Raw genomic sequence first — 12,351 nt, 5'->3', positions numbered from 1 at the left:
TTGTCCATTTTCTTCACAGACCTTTCTGTTTTAGTCTCTAGTCAACTTACAAATGGGATTGTTTGCCTTGTTCATTAATTTGAATTGTCTGTAGATTCTACTTACCAGTTCTTTGCCAGATTCATAGCATGAGAATTTCTTCTCCCATTCTAAAGGTCATCTATTTGCTTTTGTGGTTGCACCCTGGGCTGTACAGAAGCTTTTTAGCTTGATCATGTACCATTTATATTGCTGCAATTGTGAAATACTAACAAAGGATATAAAGGATCTGTATAAAGAGAACTAGGAAACCCTGAGAAAAGAAATAGCAGAACATGTTAACAAACGGAAGAACATATCATGCTCATGGCTGGGAAGAATCAACATTGTTAAAACGGCAATACTACCCACAGCTATCTATAGATTTAATGTAATCCCATCAAAGCATCAGCATCAAATTTTGATGAACTTGAAAAAAAGTAGTACTTCCTTTTATATAGAACTAGAGAAAAAAAACCCAAGTAGCCAATGCAATTTTAAGAAATAAAAACAAATCTGGAGGCATCACATTACCAAATTTCAGGTTACACTACAAGAATACACTGCTCAAAACAGCATGGTATGCACAAAAATAGAGACACAAAAATTATGGAATAGCACAGAGAACCTAGAGATGAACCCAGCCTCATATCACCATCTGATCTTTGATACACCAAACAAAAGCACTTAGTGGGTGAAGAATCCTATTTTGAAAATGGAGCTGGGTGGACATGTAGAAGACTGAAACTGGACCCACACCTCTCACCATTGACCAACACTGATGCTCACTGGATAAAAGATTTAAATTTAAGACATGAAACAATACAAATTGTAGAAGAAAGTGTGGAAAAAACTTCTGATGCTATTGGACTGGGAAAACAATTTATGAAGAACTCATGCATTCTTAATGATACCGGAGTTTTAGGTTCTTGGTCTCTGTGGTTTGAAGAATAGATCCACGGCCACAGATCAGTGATAAGTCAGAATTTATTTACAGAAAAGAATACAAAAACACTAAAGCTCCTGGTAGGGAGAGAAAACCAAAGTCAGGAGAGAAAAGTTCTCTCTGTCTCTCTTTCCCATCTCTGTCCCTCTAAGATATATATAGGTGCATGGATGAGGCCAGGAAATGAATGGACACAGTCTCTTCCCTGGGGCAAGGTGAATGAATGTATTAATGAATGGACACAGTCCATTCACAGAATTGAGGCCTAGGAAACTTACATGAAATTGACCTAAGCATAGGAAATGGGGGTTCCTGTTCAGTCATAAGTGCAAGGGGAAGGAGACACCAAGGTGCCCGGTGTCTCCCAGCAGTTGTTCAGCCCCTTTGGCTATTGGAGCCTCCTGTGGGGGTGGGAGGTGGGAGCCCCCCCGCTTGCCTACCCTCCAGCCTGCTGGTTCCACTGCCGGCTGCCACCGCACCAAGATGGCCAAGGGGAGGCAGCAGGTCCTCCAGCCCAGCTCAGCTAAGCTAGCTGGGGCACGACGGTGCCATCTGTCCTGTATCATTAATAGAAGACTACTTACTGTTCCAGCAATATTTCAGAGTGCAAAGGCTGATAAACCCCTACCAAGACCATTCTCTGACTAACTTCAGACATCCACATTGTATAAATCTCCTTTGTCAGAATCTCCCTTTTTGAGACCCCCTGCTGATTCTCAGGTGCGCCCTTTGTTGTAGCAAATTCAATAAGATTAAATTCGGTTTTGTTTGTTTGTTTCTTATAGGTATGTGAATAGTGGGTTTGGGCAAATCTGCTTTAACCCAAAGTGATAGTATTATGACCAAAGAACTATGATTGTAAAACTGCCCCTGTACTCAGAAAACTATAACTGCATGAAATGAAGGCCGAGCTTCGCGCTCTCAATGTGGGGAATGTGGTCCCTGGGCATTTCTCTTATGAAGGACTCTGGAGAGTAATCCTGTTGAAATTTTATGGAACATACTGCTCTTTGTCAAATGACACTTTTAAATGTTGGTGGACCTTGCTCCCTACTAGAATGGATGCTGGTTCCTGGAAGCTGCACTGTTTGAACTGCTACAAGGAATTCTGTTAGGACTTCCACAGAGGAGCAATGCTAGAGGGCTCTGGCAGCTGGCTGACATTATTTCTGTGTAGGCTCCTGTCAACTGAGTCCTTAATCAGTCTGGTGAGTCTGAAATTTATCTGAATTTAGGGAGATTCTTTGGTGGCCACGGCTGTTAGGCAGCCTGGAATTTATGGGGACACTCTTTGTTGTTGATAAAAATATGGATGACCCTAGTAGTACCAAAACCCAGGAAAGTGATGGGATTTTTCATGACTGAATGCAAATAAAGAACTGAGGACAGGGTCATACAAATCTAAATGTTCAAAGAGATGTCACGAAGCAAGAAAAGGTGATTGAGAAGAAGCCACCAAGGGTGAAGTGCAGTAATTCTGCCTTTGAGAGGCCGAATGAAGTATTTTAAGATGAAGGTAATCAATTTTGTTGAATGCTAGTGTCAAATGAAATAAGATGAAGATTAATAATTGAATATTAGAGTGAGTAGCCAAGGCAGGCCTGTTGACCTTAACATGAGAACTTTCAGTGAACTCATGAAGTTAAGACCTGACTGAAGAAAATTCAAGAGAAAATAGGCAGGGAGAAATTAAAGCTTAAAGAGCAGACAACACTTTCCGTAAAGACAGAGAGAAATAGAGATATAATGGAGAATGAAGGGAACTAAAGAGAGTTTTTATTCTCCTCCCTTTATAATAGTTCATTCTTTCCCCAGCAGGATGTAATGCAGCCACTATGTACACCAAGTTCATGGTTCACTGGCGAGGAAGACAATGGTGATACCAGAGGGAAAGAGGGGAATGAATTCTTTGGATTCCTGAGAAGTGGGTGGGCACAAATAGGGGGTTGGTGTTAGATAAAAGCAAGGCATGTTAATCGAATGGTTAGGTGCCATCACGAATGTTTGAAGGAAATCTTGAATTTTTCTTTCTTTCCAACCTCAGCACACTGAATTTCTGTTTATTTGTTCATTTATGAAATACTTATCCAGCTCCTTCCAAATATTAGGAGCTCTTTTAGCTTCTGTGGAGACAGCAGTGAACAAAACCAGAAGCAGCCCTGCCTCCATGGCATTTGCCTTTTAACAAATGTTATTAGATTTAAAATAGCACATTGAATAATTAAAGAATTTCCTACAATTTTCGTCCAATATATGAAAAAAAAAATCAGTGTAGGCTTATGTATCAGAAATGTCAATCTGTTTGCCTGAAAAGGAAGCATGAAAGGCGTGACTTGGGTAATGTTTCCTTTAAAAGAACTCCTTATTCAGCGGACAGAAATGATTGTGTCTCGTAATCACGGTTTGCAAAGAACGGATGCGATTGTGTCAGCAGAGGTTTGAGAAGGAACATCGAGCACTCCCAGACCCGTGTAAGTTTTCCTGAGAGTGTTCAGGGCAAATCAATATAAATCCTCTGACGGTTTCTTTTCATGTCCTATGAAAAATAACTAACTTGGCAAATGCTACACGCAGTTACATCTTTTCAAGAACAAAATTCATTGTGATACCTAGACATAGCTGCTAACTAATGCTTTGAATCAAAGGCAATTCAGCACTTGTTACTTTAAATATGGTCAAGAGAACCTTATTGCCTGTGGCTCAAAGGAGTAGGGCACCAGCCCCATGTGCCGGAGGTGGCGGGTTCAAACCCAGCCCCGACCAAAAACTGCAAAAAAAAAAAAATAAAAATGTCAAAAAACAAACAAACAAACAAAAACTACCATTTGAAGTAACAGCCACAGTTTTCCACAAGGAGATTTTGTTCATTATTTGTGCATGGCTTATACTTCTAGATCACCTTCGGGATCTAAGTGGGCATTTAATTCTGGAGAAATATTGGCTGAACTCCTCTGTTGAGATCTATTTATCTATACATTAATGTGGGGAGATCTTCTTTTGCTCACTAAAGCAGAGCATTGCTCTGAACCTTCCACTCTACCTCATATTTTTTTGGTTGTGCTATTTTTTTATCCTGAGTTTTTGACAATTCTAATCCCATTCCTTCATGTTTGTAAGAGTAACCTCATTTTACTTGTGACTCTGTAGTTCCTGCTGTTGTGTAACTAATACTTTATTTGACAAGATCCATTGAAAAACTATTGAATCAGAATTTCTTGAAGTGGGGTGCTATATGTTTCATTTTAAACCAAATCCTTAATAATTATTATGCTCATTAAAGTTTAAAAACTAGAACCTTACACACTTTCGCTGGTTTCATTGTCTGAGAAATGCTGTTGACCAAGAGACAATTATAAAACTTGCTCTTAATTTGAGGTTCTTAGCAATTACAAAAGGTTTTTGTTGTGGTGGTTATTGCTGGGCATTGCTTTATTCTCTAAACCCATGGCTCTCCACTGGAGTGATGGAGGATTTTGCCATCCACAGAATATTTGGCTTTCAATGTCTGAAGTCGTTTTTAGGTGTCATGGGAGAGGCATTTGTCCCCCTCTAGTAGACAGGGGTCAGGGATGTTTCTAAAAATCTTGCAATGGGTAGACAAGTCCCCACAAAAAGAATTACCTGAACATCAATGTCAATAGGACTAAATGTGAGAAAGCCTGCCCACAGGGAACTGACTAGGATGGATGACAATTTCAATATGTTTCTCTGTCTACCAAACCCAGAGCTCAAGCAATTTTTTTTTTTTTTTTTTTTTTGCCTTAGGACGATTCTGCCTGTAACCATGGAAATTCTGTAAGGAATGAAGGACCACTTCAAGTACTTTGATCTCCACACTGCACTCTGTTTAATATACAGGATAAATAGAGTTCCTACAGAGGATGGGGTGGGTGGGAAGGATGCACTGCTTTAAAGGAGGGAATAGAATAAAACTTGAATGGCAAAATGCCGGAGTGCAAAAAGACATAATTAAGAGTAGAATCTTCTCTTCATAAGATTACAAAATAATCTTGTGAAGAAAAAGAAACTATTACAGCAAAATAATAAATGAATCTGAATTTTTTTTTCCATTTTACCAGATAATTAGAACAAGTATTCTTTGTCAATTTGTGTGAAACTTTTTTCTTTATGTGGTAATGTTTTTGAGAATTGACAATGGGCCTTAATCCCATCTGGGATTTTGCAATAAAGCAAAATAAAATATGATAGGATAAAGTGAAGTAAAAGACTGTATGCCTTAGGTCGTCATAATGCACAACCTGAAAAAAATCAATGGTAAATTGATATTCCAGAAAGCATACTCAGTAGGGCAACTCCAGAGGTATAGGGAATCTTGTGCCCATGGCACAGAAATTGCCTTCTGTAAAAAATAAAACAAAAATAAAAGCAAAATCAAAACCAGAAATCTCATAAACAGAGAAAAACTTTAAGTGCTTGCTTTAAATATGGAACAACCATATTAGCAATTAACATCCCTTGTACATATTAAATTCAAATTTGACAGTAAATTTTAAAAAATCAGAACAAAACCAACCAAACACACAAAAAACTTTTAAATGCTTAGATTCTCTATGCCTTTTCAAAAGATTATTCTTTCCCAAATAAGTGATTTTGTGATTACAGTATGAAAGATTGTATTGAAGAATAATTTGTAAAACAAGCTCAGAAAACTGTAGAACAACAAGTTCATCAGGCCTTAGTTTATACCTTGCTAACCTTCAATTGCTCACTAATATGACAATATCTATTGAATGTCTATAACATACTAGGTTCTGCATATCTTCTAGGACACAGAATGAACAATAAAAACACATTTTCCCATGGACAGCTAATTTTGTTGTGTGATAAAAATATTTAATATAAACACACACAAAATATTTTTTTTAGAAGAAACTTTAAAAATGGGTGAAATGTTGGTTTAGAGTGACATTTATATATATCGGAAGGTTTCTCTGAGAACATAGTATTTGATAAGGTGCTTTATTTTCCACATATTGCTACACTTATAAAGAACACTTTATCTATTAAAAATTAAAGTTTCTAAACTATGTAATATTCTACTATGTTAATATTGAACATATATAATAATATATTTTTTAATATATGGGTTTTGTGAAATAACTAATGGTTCAAATAAAGAGTTTGATACACAATTTGAACTTTCCTATAAAAGATTTTTTCCATTTTAATTCTTCAAAAATGTATAAGTCAAATTTTCTCAAAATTCTCACCAACATGTGAATTTCCCATATAGATATAAATAATGCATATATATAAGCAAGTATATTTGAATGGACATGTAAAAATGTTGCTTAGCATTTTTGAATCTTTTTTATTAGTGCACTCAACTATTTTACATGTTTGTTAGGTAGTTATATTTTTATATATGATAACATAGGTAACATCAACTGCAATATTCCTTTTCATTTTATGTAATTTGTTTAAATTTATGAGGGCAAGTGTAATTGTTACTTGGATATATTTCATAGTGGTAAAGTTAGGACTCTTCATGTAACCTCTGGACTAACATATGTTGTACCCATTATTTTATTTCTCACTTGATAATCTTTTAAAATTATGCTATGCAATACGAAGATAACATTTTTGTATTTGTCTATATTGAAACTATTTCCCATAAGTTTTTAAATTTATGTATAGAATATGATAATCTCTTTGCAATCATATGAACTACCTACTTCTATCATGGGGCATTTTCCAGACTTGAAAAGTTCCTTGACATCATTTGCTATGAATGACAATGACATTTAAGATTTCAAACATAATTAGAATATTGTGAAAATTGTAGCTGGAACTATGAGCTTGAAAGCTTCCTAATACTTCAAAAACTTTCTGATGAGATCAACTGTGATATTAATAAATGTGAATTTTGGATATTGTATAATTAGATGGCTCATCAGTTGAAATATCTCATTGAATAAATCATTTTTTTTCAAGTGTCAAATGGATAGCATTATGAAACCATGCAATGTGCAACAAAGATCAGTGGATTTTACTTTAACAAAGCATGACATTTCATTAATATAGTTTCAGGTTACATATTGCAACTCAACTTTAAGAAACTACTACTTGTTGAATTTTGGTACAGTAGCAAAGCAGAATATCCAAAATTATACTAAAAGGTCATGAAAACACTTTTTCTTTTTCCAACTACATTTTTGTAAGACTAAATTACTTTCATGTACTTTAAGCAAAACAACTTATAGCAACAGAATTATAGTACCTGATGGAAGGATCCAACTATCATCTCTTAAGCCAGATAATTAAAAATATCTGTAAAAATGTGAAACAGTGCCACACACATCACTAAATTCTTTTGGAAAATATACCTATTTTTCATAAATACATTTTTGATGGTAGCATGTAACAGGTGTATTGCCATTATTTTAAATTAATTATTTAATAAAAATTTTGAAAATTTCTTAGTTTTCGTGTCTATACAGTGAATATACCTGTAGCTATAGCTACAAGTCTGTATTTACATCAAGCACATAGACAAATGATCTATTGTGTTTTTGAAGATTTTTCAGACAGTAAAGAGGTTCGCAGATAAAAAAAATGTAGGAATGGGTATACGAAAAGTATCTATGATAGGAAAATATCTGACCTGATGTATGTGGCAAATGCCAGTGAGAGAATCACAACAAGGAGTCCCAATTTTCATAGAAGACTCCTGCCCAGCTACTGAATCCACGCTGGGTGGAGCGTCTCACCGTGGGACAGCTTATGAGCGTGTAGGCAGAGCTGCCTATCAAGTGTGGGTCTGGAAGGCTGGATAGGCCATGTAAATGCAAGCATGTCTGGGATCAGGAGTATTGAGGCCAGATGGTATATGGCCGGGGCCTGATCTCCATCACCACTCTCTCATTGGAGCTTTTCTTTCCATTTAGACCTGTTATAAGAGAAGGAAACCCTTATTGGTACAGGGCAGGTGCACCCTGGCTAGGTCAGTGCCAGCCACTGGGCCGCACCTTCTGCTTCTCCGTCACAGCCGTGTTGGTGCAGTAGACGTGAGGAGGCAGAGCTGGAGGACCAAGAGTGACAGAGAGGGCCAGCACGGGGGAAGCCCGTGGGTTCATTGTTAGTTAAGGGCACACAACCCTCGCAGCTGCCGGTGCCAACCCCAGAACCACCCTTGGACCTAGAGAGCCCTCCTGGGGCCGCGCTACTCCCCTGTAAACATTTCACAGGCCCAAGGGTGATGCAGGGTTCCCCCACTCAGGTATGGAAAGGGGACCCGGCATTTCCTAGGCCTGGCCAATTTCACAGACTGTATCCATTCATTGATGGGCTCATACACCTTGTCCCTAGCAGAAGGGACTGTATCCATGCTTTTATAACACTCATTCATCTTACCCCAGCAGAAAGGACTGTATCCATTCGTTACCAAGTCCTGGCCAAATGCAACTACAAAGGACCCAGGCGACTACATATACCCCTAGACAAGGAATCCAGGCAGAGAGGAGGTTTTCTGACTTAAGTCTTTCTCTCTTCCAGAAGCTCTGGTGCTTTCTCTGTATCCTTTTCTGTAAAATAAATAATGTTTTACCACTGGTCTGTGGTCTGTGTATTTATTCTTCGAATCCCTGACACCAAAGACCTACTGAAGATGAAATTTCGGTAACAGTATGACCAACTGCCAGAGGAAATAAAATGGTGATGGTGATTTTCAGGTGAGTCTGATAGGTATGAGTATGCAAGATAAAAATTGGCTTTGACAAAATTGTAACCCTACTATAGAGTTACCCTGAAGTGAAACAAAACCCTCCTCTTGGGCTGAGCATCAAGAGTCGCCTGTAATCATTTATTATGTGTGGAAAAGGAGGTGGCCCAATGAATAATATGTATAGATTCATAAGCCAGCAGTGAACATCTGGGTTAGATATTTAGAAATTATAAAGGAAAAAGTTGTGAGATCAGGGCAAGCAGTGAACCAATAAACCCCATCCACCTTGGAAGAAGTGAATATTTATCTTGACTGAATTTGCATAAATTGTGGGTATGAGTTTGTCTTTTCTGCTTACAGGAACTCATGCAGCCCTACTCTACAATGGAATACAGTATTTGGTCTTCTGACACATAATGCTACATGATGATATTTCAGAACAAGGGACATCTCCAGTAAAGAAGATGTAGCCATGGACTCACGACATTCATAGCCTAGATGTTGCCAGCCTAAAATAGCAGTGGGATGGCCTTTGAAGGCACAGCTAAGGTGCCAGCTTTGAAAAGATCCCGCATCATGATTGGCTGCTATTCCCCCCAGTTATGCCATATACAACAATTGATTATTAGTTTATTTTTATGGGTCTGTAATAGCTACAACAATGGGTCATGCACACAGTAATAGAATTTACTTTAGAATTTCTGAATTTGCAACCTTAGGTGCTGTGTGAGTTTAGAGGCCCCAAAGATAGAGCACACTTCTGTTTAGAGTCAGGGTAGGAATCCTGATAAACTTTCAGCTGAAACTACCACAGGACACTTTGAGTTCACCATGCTAAAATCCAGGAGGCATGGAAAAGACTCCACCAACTACAAGAGTCGTGCCTTCTATGAGGAGACAGCTGAATTACAGAGGATTTTCCTCTGCTCCAAGAAGCCACCTCACTAAAGATCATGCCGCCGCTCCAGAGTAATCTGTGTCCAACGGTAGGTCAATGTGGGGATACACAGGCTTGGTCCTCTTGGCCAAGTCAAGAAACTCTGAAGGGCCATGGAGATGCAGCGCTCTCACGGGGTCTGCAAGGCAGGCCTGGCACCTGCTTCCCTGTCCAGCCCTCCTTAAGCTTACCCTTCCATCTTTCACCTCCCCAGGTATCATTTCTCAGAGTGCTCCACAATCTGCACACAAATCTCCTCATTGTCCATTTTCCAGAAAATTTATTCTAAACCATTACTTGGATGAATAATCTATACTTTAGTCTTTACTGATTGGTTAATCTGCACTACGGCATTGAGTGTTTATACTCAATACACATTACGCAATTATATCTTACAGTGAAAACAGAATCTAATGAAGCTAAAATGGCTTGTCTTTTCTCAGTAACCCAAAGTTTATCAAATTGAATTTATGGTGGATTCTGTTTAGATATTTTCAATATTTAACCAATAAAATATTATTACTGCTTTTCCAATAGTGAGCTATCTTTGCCTCTCTAAAAAAAAAAATCACTGCAGAAAATGGTATACTATAATTGGATAGGTACATTAAACTGTTCTTCAGTTAACTGATTAGGTAGATTAACTTCTTCCTCACCATTCAATACTAAATAAACTGATGATTCCAGAAAACACTGATATACAATACTCTTGACAAGTAGATCTTTTATATATTCTAGTATAGTTCTGCCCCTACTGGAGCAGTTTCAATTTGAGAATAAATTGTATCTAAACCTTGGGATTAAAATGATTTCAGTTTTTGTTTTGTTTGTTTTTTTTGAGACAGAGTCTCATTTTGTCACACTCGGTAGAGCGCTGTGGCATCATAGCTCCCAGCAATCTCAAGTGCTGTGGGGTCATAGCTCACAGCAGCCTCCGAAGTAGCTGGGACTACAGGTGCCTGCCACAATGCCTGGTTACTTTTGGAGACGGGGTCTTGCTGTTTCTCTGGCTAGTATCAAACTCCTGAGCTCAGGCAATCCACTCACCTTGACCTCCCAGAGTGCTAGGATTACAGGTATAAGCCACTGTGCCTAGCCCATAATTGGATGTTTTAAATAAATATTTATGTTAAATAAACTAATAAGAGGAATGAGGAAATAGAATTATTTTTGTGAAAACCAGGTTGAATGCTTTAGAATGTTACAGATATGCTTAAAAAGCTGCTAAATTTGGAGTGGGCAAGACAAATTATAAAAATAAGAGAGGAAAGGGAAGGAATTTTGTAAAACTAGGCATATTTGAAATTGCCTTTTGCATGCCATTAGATTATCATTGTACTTTAAGGAAAAAGTAAATTTTGTAAGTTACCAAAAGCAATAGGGCTACACTTTATGGAAACATGAAGGTAGAAAATGATGCTCAGTGGATACAGGATCCAAGGAAAGACCTTGGCCATACATTTAAAGAACAAATGAATGATACATACCTCTTTCAACTTGATTTATGTATTTATTTATTTCCAAAGGTGGAAAACAAGTCATTTCTCATTCTTTCCTTTAATAAAAACATACTTAACTAACTAAAAGTTTATATTAGTCAAGGTTTCTTGGTGGAAGAGATAAGAAGGGTTTTAATGTGTTTGTGTTTTAATTTTATATTAATTTGTTACAGGACAGTGAATTTGATTTTAGTTTTGTGATTTCTCTGGAAGCCCCAAGTGGGAGAAAATTGATGAGAAGCATCACTTTTCAAAAAGCTTCTAGGACAACGTTTGCCAAATTTTCTAAAGGATCGCTAGCCAGCTGCACTGTCCATCCCATCACCTACTTCCAACTCATAAAAGACCAGAACTTCAAAAAGGGAATTAAAGGGTCACAAAAATATAGATATTTCAACAAAGTAGGATATGCTAGCATGAAGTGGGACCTGGGGATGAGAAGCACCAATAGAGAATGAGGACAAAGAAGGGTCACTGTCACCTCACCTCCAGTTTTGATGCATACTACTGTGCAGAGTTTTATCAGCCTGCTCTAGTACAGTCAGAGAGATCACGGGAGGACCAGACTTTCACTTCCTAGAGAACACTACCCAAAGGGTGGTCCCTGAACTGCTGAATGCAAATAAATAAAAAATTGAGCATAAACATTGTCACTTTGGGAATGTCTGTTGCATATAATCAGAGTAAGGAATAAGGATTATATTGATAAATGCATTTTTCTGTTTCCCTTTCATGTTTACAGTAATTCACTTATTTTTGTTCTAAATGTAATCCTTTTATTATGAAATGTGAATAATGCTCACTTAGATTGAAATACAGGCAAAAAACATGCAGTAGAACCCACATAGTTAACCAACTGTGTACATTGACCTCTTCCTTAAGTTGACCTACCTTGCAGAGACCAGGCATGCGCCCATGCACGTATCAGTACAAGGCTTAGTTCTTATGATGACCACCTCTGTATGTTGACCGGTTTGTTACAGTCACTTGGGCAGTCAACCTCCAGAGGTTCTACTGTACATACAATATTTATAAAGTCCATATGAATATACAGTCATATTTCTAAAGACTTTACATACATTAATATTTTATTTTTGCTATAGCTTTAGAATATACAAGTGAAGTTCTGTTTCATGTATGTATTACATAATGGTGAAGTCTAGGCTTTAGTGTCATCTTCTTCCAATGGGGTACATTATACATGGTTTACACGAATATGGTCTGTGATGTTGAAAACAAAAAAAAAGAAAAAGATCAAATTGTTTCT

This window comes from Nycticebus coucang, chromosome 9 (genome assembly GCF_027406575.1).
Source record: "Nycticebus coucang isolate mNycCou1 chromosome 9, mNycCou1.pri, whole genome shotgun sequence".
NCBI classification, from domain to species: Eukaryota; Metazoa; Chordata; class Mammalia; order Primates; family Lorisidae; genus Nycticebus; species Nycticebus coucang.
The sequence above is the reverse complement of the archived record's forward strand: the minus strand, read 5'-3'. Positions refer to the sequence as shown.